The sequence below is a fragment of the Scylla paramamosain genome, chromosome 8 (genome assembly GCF_035594125.1).
Source record: "Scylla paramamosain isolate STU-SP2022 chromosome 8, ASM3559412v1, whole genome shotgun sequence".
Classification (NCBI taxonomy): Eukaryota; Metazoa; Arthropoda; class Malacostraca; order Decapoda; family Portunidae; genus Scylla; species Scylla paramamosain.
This window is the reverse complement of record NC_087158.1, coordinates 12,783,300-12,793,299: the sequence shown is the minus strand read 5'-3', so window position 1 is coordinate 12,793,299 and position 10,000 is coordinate 12,783,300. Positions and strand designations below refer to the sequence as shown.

The 10,000-nt window shown below is 37.5% G+C and overlaps 1 long non-coding RNA gene across 1 annotated transcript in view; it reads left to right on the top strand.

Moving 5' to 3' along the window:
- Positions 1–10,000, top strand: part of LOC135102586 (uncharacterized) — a 67,810-nt gene that overhangs the window by 1,942 nt on the left and 55,868 nt on the right. Inside the window, exon 2 of the long non-coding RNA XR_010269690.1 lies at positions 1,700–1,811. This is a non-coding gene — a long non-coding RNA (uncharacterized LOC135102586). The remainder of the gene's footprint in view (positions 1–1,699; positions 1,812–10,000) is intronic.

Genomic DNA, 10,000 nt, shown 5'->3' with positions numbered 1-10,000 from the left:
TCTCTCTCTCTCTCTCTCTCTCTCTCTCTCTCTCTCTCTCTCTCTCTCTCTCTCTCTCTCTCTCTCTCTCTCTCTCTCTCAAACTTTTCATTATTGTAGTCTGTGACATAATTATCATACATTTTAATATTCTGTACTTATGTTTTATCCACAAGCTTACTTTCTACTTCATTCATAAAATCACCAATACAAAAAATTACATATAATACCAGACATCACCACAACACAACATCCATTAATAAAGAAAGAGAATACCATTGAATATTGAAAAAAAAAAAAAAAAACGAAGATGTAATTCTATATAGTAATACCAAAATCCAATCAATAGATAATAAACTGGGAGTGTATCAACAAAAAACGTAATTAATTGCTATCCTTTATGCCTGATTGTTAGTCCCTCTAATGATAAGCTGATAGCCGCTTACACTAGGATCAATTTGCTGGAAATGATGCGAGCAGAATATAATGAGAGATGAAACCTTGTTAAGCACGCTAGATGAAGCTGCATTGTGAGGGTGGGCACCAGATTGTATATATGTGGGATAGAAGCCTGCTGGTGTACTGTAGGTAAAGAATGAAGCTTTTGTGCTCGTGGTGAATGAAGTTGGTGAAGCTGGAAAATGGTGCTTCTTTTTTGGTGTTAGGTGGTTAGCTTGGTGAGGAGTGAAGCTTTATATTGGTGGTGAATGAAGCCTGGTAGGGATCCAAGTTTTGCACTGGTGGTGAATGAAGCTTCTTACTATTGGTAGATGAAACCTATTGAAGCTATGTAGAAACTTAAGCTTAGTTTTGTTGTTCGATAAAGCCTAGTTTTGATGGAGAAAGAAGCCTTGTTACGGTGGAGAATAAAGCTTAGTTTTGGTGGAATGAAGCCCAGTTTTGGTGGAGAATGAAGCCTAGTGTTGGTGGATAATGAAGCCTAATTTTGATGGAATGAAGTCTAGTTTTGGTAGAAGGAAGCATATTTTTGATGGAATGAAGCCTGTTTTTTGGTGGAGAATGAAGCCTAGTTTTGGTGGAGCATGAAGTTTTGGTGGAATGAAGCCTGGTTTTGGTGGAGAATGGAGACTAGTTTTGGAGGAATGAAGCCTAGTTCTTGATGGAAAATGAAGACTAGTTTTGGTGAAAAAGGAAGCCTAGTTTTGGTGGAGAATGAAAAGGTAGTTTTGGGGGAATGAAGCCTTGTTTTGGTGGGGAAAGAAGTCAAAGTTTTGGTGGAATGAAGCAGTGTTTTGGCGGAAAATAAAGCCGAGTTGAAATGGTATTGTATCTTTTTATATTATTTTATTTATTTATTTGTTTGTTTATTTATTCATTTATTTATTTATTTGTTCATTTATTCATTCATTCATTTATTCATTTATTTCATCTTTGTTGTATGCTATTATTTTGGTGACCATCTCTCTTCATCTTCGTCCTGATCATCATTTTCCTCTTCCTCGTTAACACCTTCGTTCTCATCGTCGTCGTCGTCTTCCTGCTCCCCCTCCTCCTGCTCCTCCTCGTCACTGCCCCTCACATTCTCCTGGTTATTTCTGTTCACTTTCCTAGAATTTCTCTCTCTCTCTCTCTCTCTCTCTCTCTCTCTCTCTCTCTCTCTCTCTCTCTCTCTCTCTCTCTCTCTCTCTCTCTCTCTCTCTCTCTCTCTCTCTCTCTCTCTCTCATCAACATTTGTATTTTCATTTCCCTAACTCTGCAGACGCGTGTTACCTGTGCCGCCTTGTCCTGCTGGCTTCACCTGTTCCCTGCCTGCCCTCACTTGTTGTCATCACGGCGTGGCCTTCACCTGGGGCTCGCCGCATCTCAAGTAGGTGAGTGTTGGTATGATGAGTGTGTTTCTTGTGAGCTCGTGTTGTTTTTGACATGTTTATTTATTTATTTATTTATTATTTTTTTGGTTATGTTTTAAATATGTTACTTTCTTTTGAGTTCATGTTTTTATTAGTTTTCATTTTTTTATGTTTTTAATAATTTATTTCATTATTATTATTATTATTATTATTATTATTATTATTATTATTGTTATTATTATTATTATTTTTCATTTTTTTTTTGCTCATGTTTTTTTCTTGTTTATAACTTTTACTTGGTTATTTCATTATTATTATTATTTTTTTTGCAGTGTATTTTTCCATGTGTATTTATTTTGATGGTTCTTGTGACTATACTAGATGTTACTACGGATTTTGTTTACTGTTTTTTTTTTTCTTTTTATCTATTCATTCTTTTATTGTTTTGTATTTTCCTGCTTTTTTCTTTTTTGCTTTGTTGTCTTGGGAGATGCATTAGTGTGTTTAGGAGAGAGAGAGAGAGAGAGAGAGAGAGAGAGAGAGAGAGAGAGAGAGAGAGAGAGAGAGAGAGAGAGAGAGAGAGAGAGAGAGAATCAATATGCAGCTCCCTCAAAAAAAAAATTTATCATAGAAGACGATTCCGAATAGTTTGCCAATCTAGTTCTGGAAATGTTTCTGATTCTCCTTTACTTCCATCACTGTGTTCAAGTGTGTACTGTATTTGCGCCTGATGTTATTTACTATTTTTGTTTCGTTTTTTTTTTTTTTTTTTTTTTTTTTTTTTTTTTGTAGTTTAGGATATATTACCGTACACACTTTTGTTTGACGGTCATTATTTATTCATTTATTTTTTTTGTTCCCGTGTTTAAAAAAATGCTGTATATAGCTTGTTTGGCTTAATGTAATTTGTATTTTTTTATGCAATTTGCGCCGCACTTTGAAATCAGCAGGAAGGTTGTTAGATGTGCGGTAATCTGGTTATAATATATGTACTGTTAATGAGTTACAAAATACGGAGAGAAGAGGGAAAATTTGATAGAAATTATTTGTCAATGAGTTAGAAAATTGAGGATAAAGGAAAATTTGACAAAAAGTAGTTACAAAATTGAGAAAAAAGTGAAAAAAATACAAAACTGTTCGTTAATAAGTTATACAATTGAGAAAAGGGAGAACTTGACAGAAAATAATGAGTCACAAAATACTAGAGAAATTACTGAAAATAAAAAAAAAGATAATATAGTCGTTATAAAATTAAGGCAAGTGAAAATATGACAAACCTATAATTCTAATAACTAAATCCCTTCGTACCACATGTTAAAGATTCTTCTGTTAAGTTTAAACAGACGAAAATTGAACGCAGTAATATATTTAATCAACTCTGTAGCTCAACTCGCGATAGATAGAAGCTTGGCCTTAGTGCATAACAGCATAAAAAAATAACTCGGAGGGAAGCTGAAAATAACAGAGTGAAAAACAAAACAGAAGAGAAGAGGAGAGATTAGAAAATTGGATGTGATGAAATAAAATAGACGGAAATAGACAACAGATGCATTCCTCTTCCCTATCTAGACGCGGCTATGTCTAGACAGAGAAGGAAATTGGTGACGAGGAGGAGAAGTAGGAGGAAAAGGAGGAAGAGGAGGAGGAGGAGGAGGAGGAGGAGGAGGAGGAGGAGGAGGAGGAGGAGGAGGAGGAAGAGTGACCGTCACAGTCTCAGGTGGAGGGAGTGGGCGGGAGTTTCAGGTTTGCAGGTTAATTGAGGTTGCAACACCTGCCGGAGATTGGGTGTGGGTGTGCTCAGGTGAAACTTTGAGATGGTGATGGTGGTGGTGGTGGTGGCGGTGTGTGTTCAGGTGATAGGGTTGCTGTCAGATGGCGGTGATGTGGTGGTGATAGTTATGGTGGTGCTGGTGAAATGTGAGTCTCTGTGTGTAATGATAATGTTAACAGCAATAACAGCAACAGCAACAACAACATAACGGCAACAACAACAATAGTAGAAACCGCAACAATAACATAAGAACATAAGAAATGAGGGAAGCTGCAAGAAGCGACCAGGCTTATACGTGGCAGTCCCTGTATATAACGGCAATAATACTTTAGTGGTAATAATTATAATGATGATAATAATAATAATAATAATAATAATAATTAGGGTAATAGTAATTAATATGGTCATGGACTGAAAATATGTATTCATAAAACAAATATAGAGCTCCGAATTAGACAAAATATCATATTAGCCTTGAGGTAAGAATGAGAATAGAACGGCGAGTGAGTGGGAGAGGGGAGGCAGAGGAAGGAATGAATAGAAAGAAGGTAGGAATGTATGGAAAAATTAATTCGGTGAAATTATAGGAAAATGATGAAACGGAAATGTCAGGCGGTGATTACATATTCAGAAATTATTCTAAGAGATGAGAAAATAAGTAATAGTGTGTGTGTGTGTGTGTGTGTGTGTGTGTGTGTGTGTGTGTGTGTGTGTGTGTGTGTTTGTAAGAGACAGTCAGCCAGTCAATCAATCCTTGCGTCGCATCCACCCACACACACACACACACACACACACACACACACACACACACACACACACACACACACATCTGCCTTTGTAAGCAATGGATGGTTTTAATTTCCAGGACGTGATGGGAGAGCAGTTTGAGTAATAGCTGTCTGCACAAAGGCGGCGCTAATTCGTAACTTTAATAACAAGCTGCTTACGCTATTCCCCGTTACAAGAGAGAGAGAAAAAAAGAACGTAATAGATTCATCTCTCGAGTCTTAACACAGCGCTGCAATTATTATTTATTGTTATTTGATGCCTGTGACCCAGATGATGGTGCCTTAATATTTAAAGGGGACGAGTGTGTGTGTGTGTGTGTGTGTGTGTGTGTGTGTGTGTGTGTGTATGTGTGGAGGTATGGAGGTGGGAGTGGTTGCCAATACACAGGCGCACACACACACACACACACACACACACACACACACACACACACACATTGTTTCATAGATATATAGTGAATATTCAGTTGAAATGGAAAGAGAGAGAGAGAGAGAGAGAGAGAGAGAGAGAGAGAGAGAGAGAGAGAGAGAGAGAGAGAGAGAGAGAGAGAGAGAGATGGGTCAGAGAAATAATGATCACTTTTATTTTATTATTGCAAAACGAGGCATCATTAGTCAACACCTGGCTCTCTTCACCTGCCCTGCGCACCTGGTGGAGTCACGCCAGGTGTACTAGGTGAAGTGTAGTTGACAGTTAAGTGCAGGTGTAAGTGTTGAACAGTTAGTACAGAGAGAGGGGTAGATAAATATTCATATAGGTAAATAGATAAGTTAGTTTCATGTTGTTGTCCTTTTACTGCTCTTCCTGTTCATCTTTTCCCTTCCTGTTCCATATTTTCTTGAATTTTCCTTTTGTATCATCTTATTTTTTCTCTTGTTTTTCCTTTTATCATCTCATCTAATTTCATGTAATTTTTTTTTTATTTAGTCTTATTCATTTCATTCACTTCCTTTCCTCAGTTCATATATACTCTTCTGTTTCCTTTTTCTTCCCCTCTTTTCTTCCTCTACCATTTCTTTTTCCTCTTGCTTTCCCCTTCTCTTCCCTTCCATTTCCCGTTTCATCTCTAACTGTCTCGCCTCGTCATCCCCCTCCCTTCCCTTCCCTTCCCTTCACCGTGCCTCGCTGCCTTCTCTTATTCAGGCCACTTCAGAGTCGACACACGCGACACATGCTGAAGTAACAAGGATACCACCACCACCACCACCACCACCACCACCACCTTCTTGTTCTTGTTCTTGTTCTTTTTGTTCTTGTTCTTATTCTTCTTTTCCCTCACCTCAATCCTCCTCCTCCTCCTCCTCCTCCTCCTCCTCCTCCTCCTCCTCCTCCTCCTCCTCCTCCTCCTCGTACCTTACACGTCCTATTTGCATATCTCATTTGCATCAGGTGCCACGTGTGTCTATGGGCGGCGAAGCATGAGTGGGGGGCGGGAAGGACGGGGATTGTGTGTGTGTGAGATAGAAACTTGGAGGAGGAGGAGGAGGAGGAGGAGGAGGAGGAGGAGGAGGAGGAGGAGAAGGAAGAGGAGAAGGAAGAGAGAAGAAGAAGAAGAAGAAGAAGAAGAAGAAGAAGAAGAAGAAGAAGAAGAAGAAGAAGAAGAAGAAGAAGAAGAAGATCAGATTGGCTTTTTAACGACCTGCATGCTTTTTTTTTCTATGTTGGAGAGACTGATGAAGGGCAACAGAAAGGAAGAGAAAAGTCCCACTGAGGTGCAAATTTCTCAAAGATTCAAATGGGTTATCAAAAATTCGAGGATACGTATCATGAAACCTCCCTGTTGACAGATTTCAAGTCATAGGAAGGCGGAAATATAGAATTCAACAGATAAAGGGATGAAAGACTGGTTATTAACTCCTGCATTAGGGAGGTGGACAGGATAGGTGTGAAGAGAAAGTAGGAAGTCTTGTGCAGTTAGGAAGATCAGAAGAGCAGTTAGCGTGAAAGTGGGGAAAACAGATGACACACTAATACTATTTTGCTTATATACCTTCACTGCCACCACAAATTTAGTGTAAAGAAAAGGGGAAGGCTCCTCCCCGCCTACCTTTTGATTACATAAAAAAAAAAAAAAAAAAAAAAAAAAAAAAAATATATATATATATATATATATATATATATATATATATATATATATATATATATATATATATATATATATATATATATATATATATATATATATATATATATATATATATATATATATATATATATATATATATATATATATATGAAGTAGGCTTATTTTACAGTAGCTTTTTTATATACATACTTTTTTGTTATCATTACCTGACAGAAAAATTACTAATGAAGAGGTGACTTATTTTTATTGAGCTTCATTAAGAGAGAGAGAGAGAGAGAGAGAGAGAGAGAGAGAGAGAGAGAGAGAGAGAGAGAGAGAGAGAGAGAGAGAGAGAGAGAGAGAGAGAGAGGTCAGAGAAATAATGAGATCACTTTTACTTTATTATTGCAAAACGAGGCATCACTAGTGAACACCTGCCTCTCTTCACCTGCCCTGCGCACCTGGAGGAGTCACGCCAGGTGTACTAGGTGAATTGTGGCTGTTAGGTGCAGGTGTAAGTGTTAAAGTGTAGAGAGAGAGATAGATAAGTAGATAGATAAGTAGGTAGATGAATAGATAGATAAGTATATTGATAAATAAATAAGTATATAGGTAGATGCATAAGTAAACAGATAGATAAGTAGATAGATAAATAGGTAGTTAAATATATAGATTGATAAATAAGAAGACATAAGTGGATAGATTGCTAGGAAGAGAGAGAGAGAGAGAGAGAGAGAGAGACAGAGACAGAGAGAGAGAGAGAGAGAGAGAGAGAGAGAGAGAGAGAGAGAGAGAGAGAGAGAGAGAGAGAGAGAGAGAGAGAGAGAGAGAGAGAGAGAGAGAGAGAGAGAGAGAGAGAGAATACAATTTAGAATGGAAAATATCTCCCGGAATAAACACACTGGGTAATAAAGTTTGGCTAATTATAATTTATAAATGCAAGACAAAATATGCTCGTCTGAATTTTAATGTTTTTCACTTTATTAAATTTGAAGGTGATGTTGTTTTCATCAAATTTTCTTGTTGTGGTCGTCGTTTTTAATTTTCCCTCCCGCGCCTCGAGTGTTGTGTCATCTGGCTGCGTTTGGCACGTGGCGGGGAAATACACAAATATACTGAGACAAAGAAACACAGAAATTAAACAGGATTACTTAGTATTTTCTCTCAGAAGCTGTTATATTTTTTACATTTTGTTTTATTGATCTGAATTACGGAGATAAAGAAATATATACATATATATATATATATATATATATATATATATATATATATATATATATATATATATATATATATATATATATACGAGTATATATATATATATTTACTAGGCACATTATATTTGATGTATTTATTTTTCTAGTTATTTTTATTTTATTTTATTTATAATGTATTTTCTACGTAGTATGAGAACATTGCCACAAAAACGAGGGCGCTTGAAGACTCCAAAACTCAAAATTGAGACACTTGAGAGTACATTCCCATTAGATTCTTTTTGTACTACACGGGACTGAAGCCAAGGTCGTGTTACCTGGTGTTTATATCACTTTTATCCCAAGTCACAGAAGAACACAAAGGAACACAATGTCGAGTGTTTCTTGAATAATTATCATCTTTTTCATATTAAAGTTATTGCAAGTGTCTGTAATTCTACAAGGAAGGATAAATTTCGTGTTATTTAGGCATTTAGTGTGTTTCAATTTTTTTTTTTAAATCAGAAGGTCCTGTGTGTGTGTGTGTGTGTGTGTGTGTGTGTGTGTGTGTGTGTGTGTGTGTGTGTGTGTGTGTGTGTGTGTTCCTGAGTCTGCCAATCTCTGCTAAGTTTTGACTGTCAGCTTTTTATCTGTTCAGTTCTCCTTTGGTCTTCCTCTATTCCACTCCCTGCCTCGTAAAGGTCCGGCCAGTGTCCCTCGTGCTCCATCTGTCCGCTGCTCTTGTAACCTGTTTTTCCTCAGGGTGTCTTTGATTTATCCTTATTGCCCTCTCTCTTTAGTTTTCCCTGTGTTTTTCAGTTTTTGGTTTCTTTGCTTTATTCTCTTATTTCTCTTCATATTTTCTTGTTATTTTTGGGTGGTGTCTTATTCTCAGTTTTAATCTCCCTATTTATGTTTTATTTTATTTTTTTTTATTCTAATTCAGTGGATTATTATTATTTTTTTTTATCTTTATTATTTTTTTCTTTGGTTTATCCGCAACCTTCATCTCGCTGTTTATTTTCATGGCATTATTTTCCGGTATTCAGAGTGTGCGGATGGAAGTGTGGAGATCCCGTGCATGTATTGACAACACATTGGACGACAACCGGCACAGGCGTGGCTCTCAGGCTCGGACTGTGACTTATTACTTCATCGTGAATCCTGGATGTTTTTATTGTGAGAGAGAGCGAGAGAGAGAGAGAGAGAGAGAGAGAGAGAGAGAGAGAGAGAGAGAGAGAGAGAGAGAGAGAGAGAGAGAGCACGGGAGGGGGTTGTAGTACTTAACCTTTTCTTTTACTTCAAATGACTGTTTTTCTTTTAATTCGTAGTGTAGACTAATTATGGGATATTTTATTACCCCATTGGTTACCACGACATTGCTTCAACCCTTCTGCTGCTGTGGTCGTCGCTTGTTTGCATTCAGGTCGTAAAAAAAAAAAAAAAAAAAAGGTTACTATAGTTTTTTTTAATGTTACATAAGATACAGCATTCCCAAAAAAAAAATATTTGAAAATGTATAGGCGATTATGGTTAAATGTTCTGGCAGGGAAAGGATTGATTTTTATTTTCAATGTCACTAGAGGTTCAGATTAAATTCCCGTAGATATATTTTTGCAATGATACTTAAAAATCGCCCGTAGTTATTCATCTACTGCACTAATTAATACCTTTACCCTGTCCTTCCTAACACCTGGCAAGTTCATGAAGCTCGAAAACAGCAGGTAACAGCGAATGGGTTAATTAATTAAGCTTTGGAGGGGCACACACTAATGAAAGGTTTAAGGCAAAGTGCTGCAAAAAAATCGTGCTCTCTTACTGGTGGTGCCAGACTAGAGGAACAAAGACCACACTGGCTCGCTACACGGCGCCCCCACCTCCAGGAGAATGCTAGAAACAATCCCAACTTCTCGTGCGGGGTCGTGGCGGGGAGAGGAAGTTGGTTTTACAGCCGCGACCCAGAAACCAGTGAGCCGCCCTTGCTGAGCTCCTGGAAACCAATTCTGGAAGTGGGGAAAGAAGAACAGAAAGAACAGCAAGGAGAGGAAGAAGAGGATAAGGGGGGGATAAAGAGGAAGAGAAGAAGGAGGAAGAAGAAAAAAAAATAATAAGAGGAAGAAACGCGTTAGAAGAGGATAAGGAGAACAAGACACATAGTAAAAAACAAGAATAAACGCGTTAGAGGAAAGCGAGGAGCAGAATAACGCACAAAGTAAAGAGTGAACGTGAAGGGGAGAAGTGCAAAAAAAAAAAAAAAAAAAAACTAAGAAAAAAAAAAAAAAAAAAGGATTCACCATATCACTTCCCAGACAAAACCTTACCACACAAACTTGGACACCGAGTAATAACACCACCACCACCACCACCACCACCACCACCACAACAACAAAGC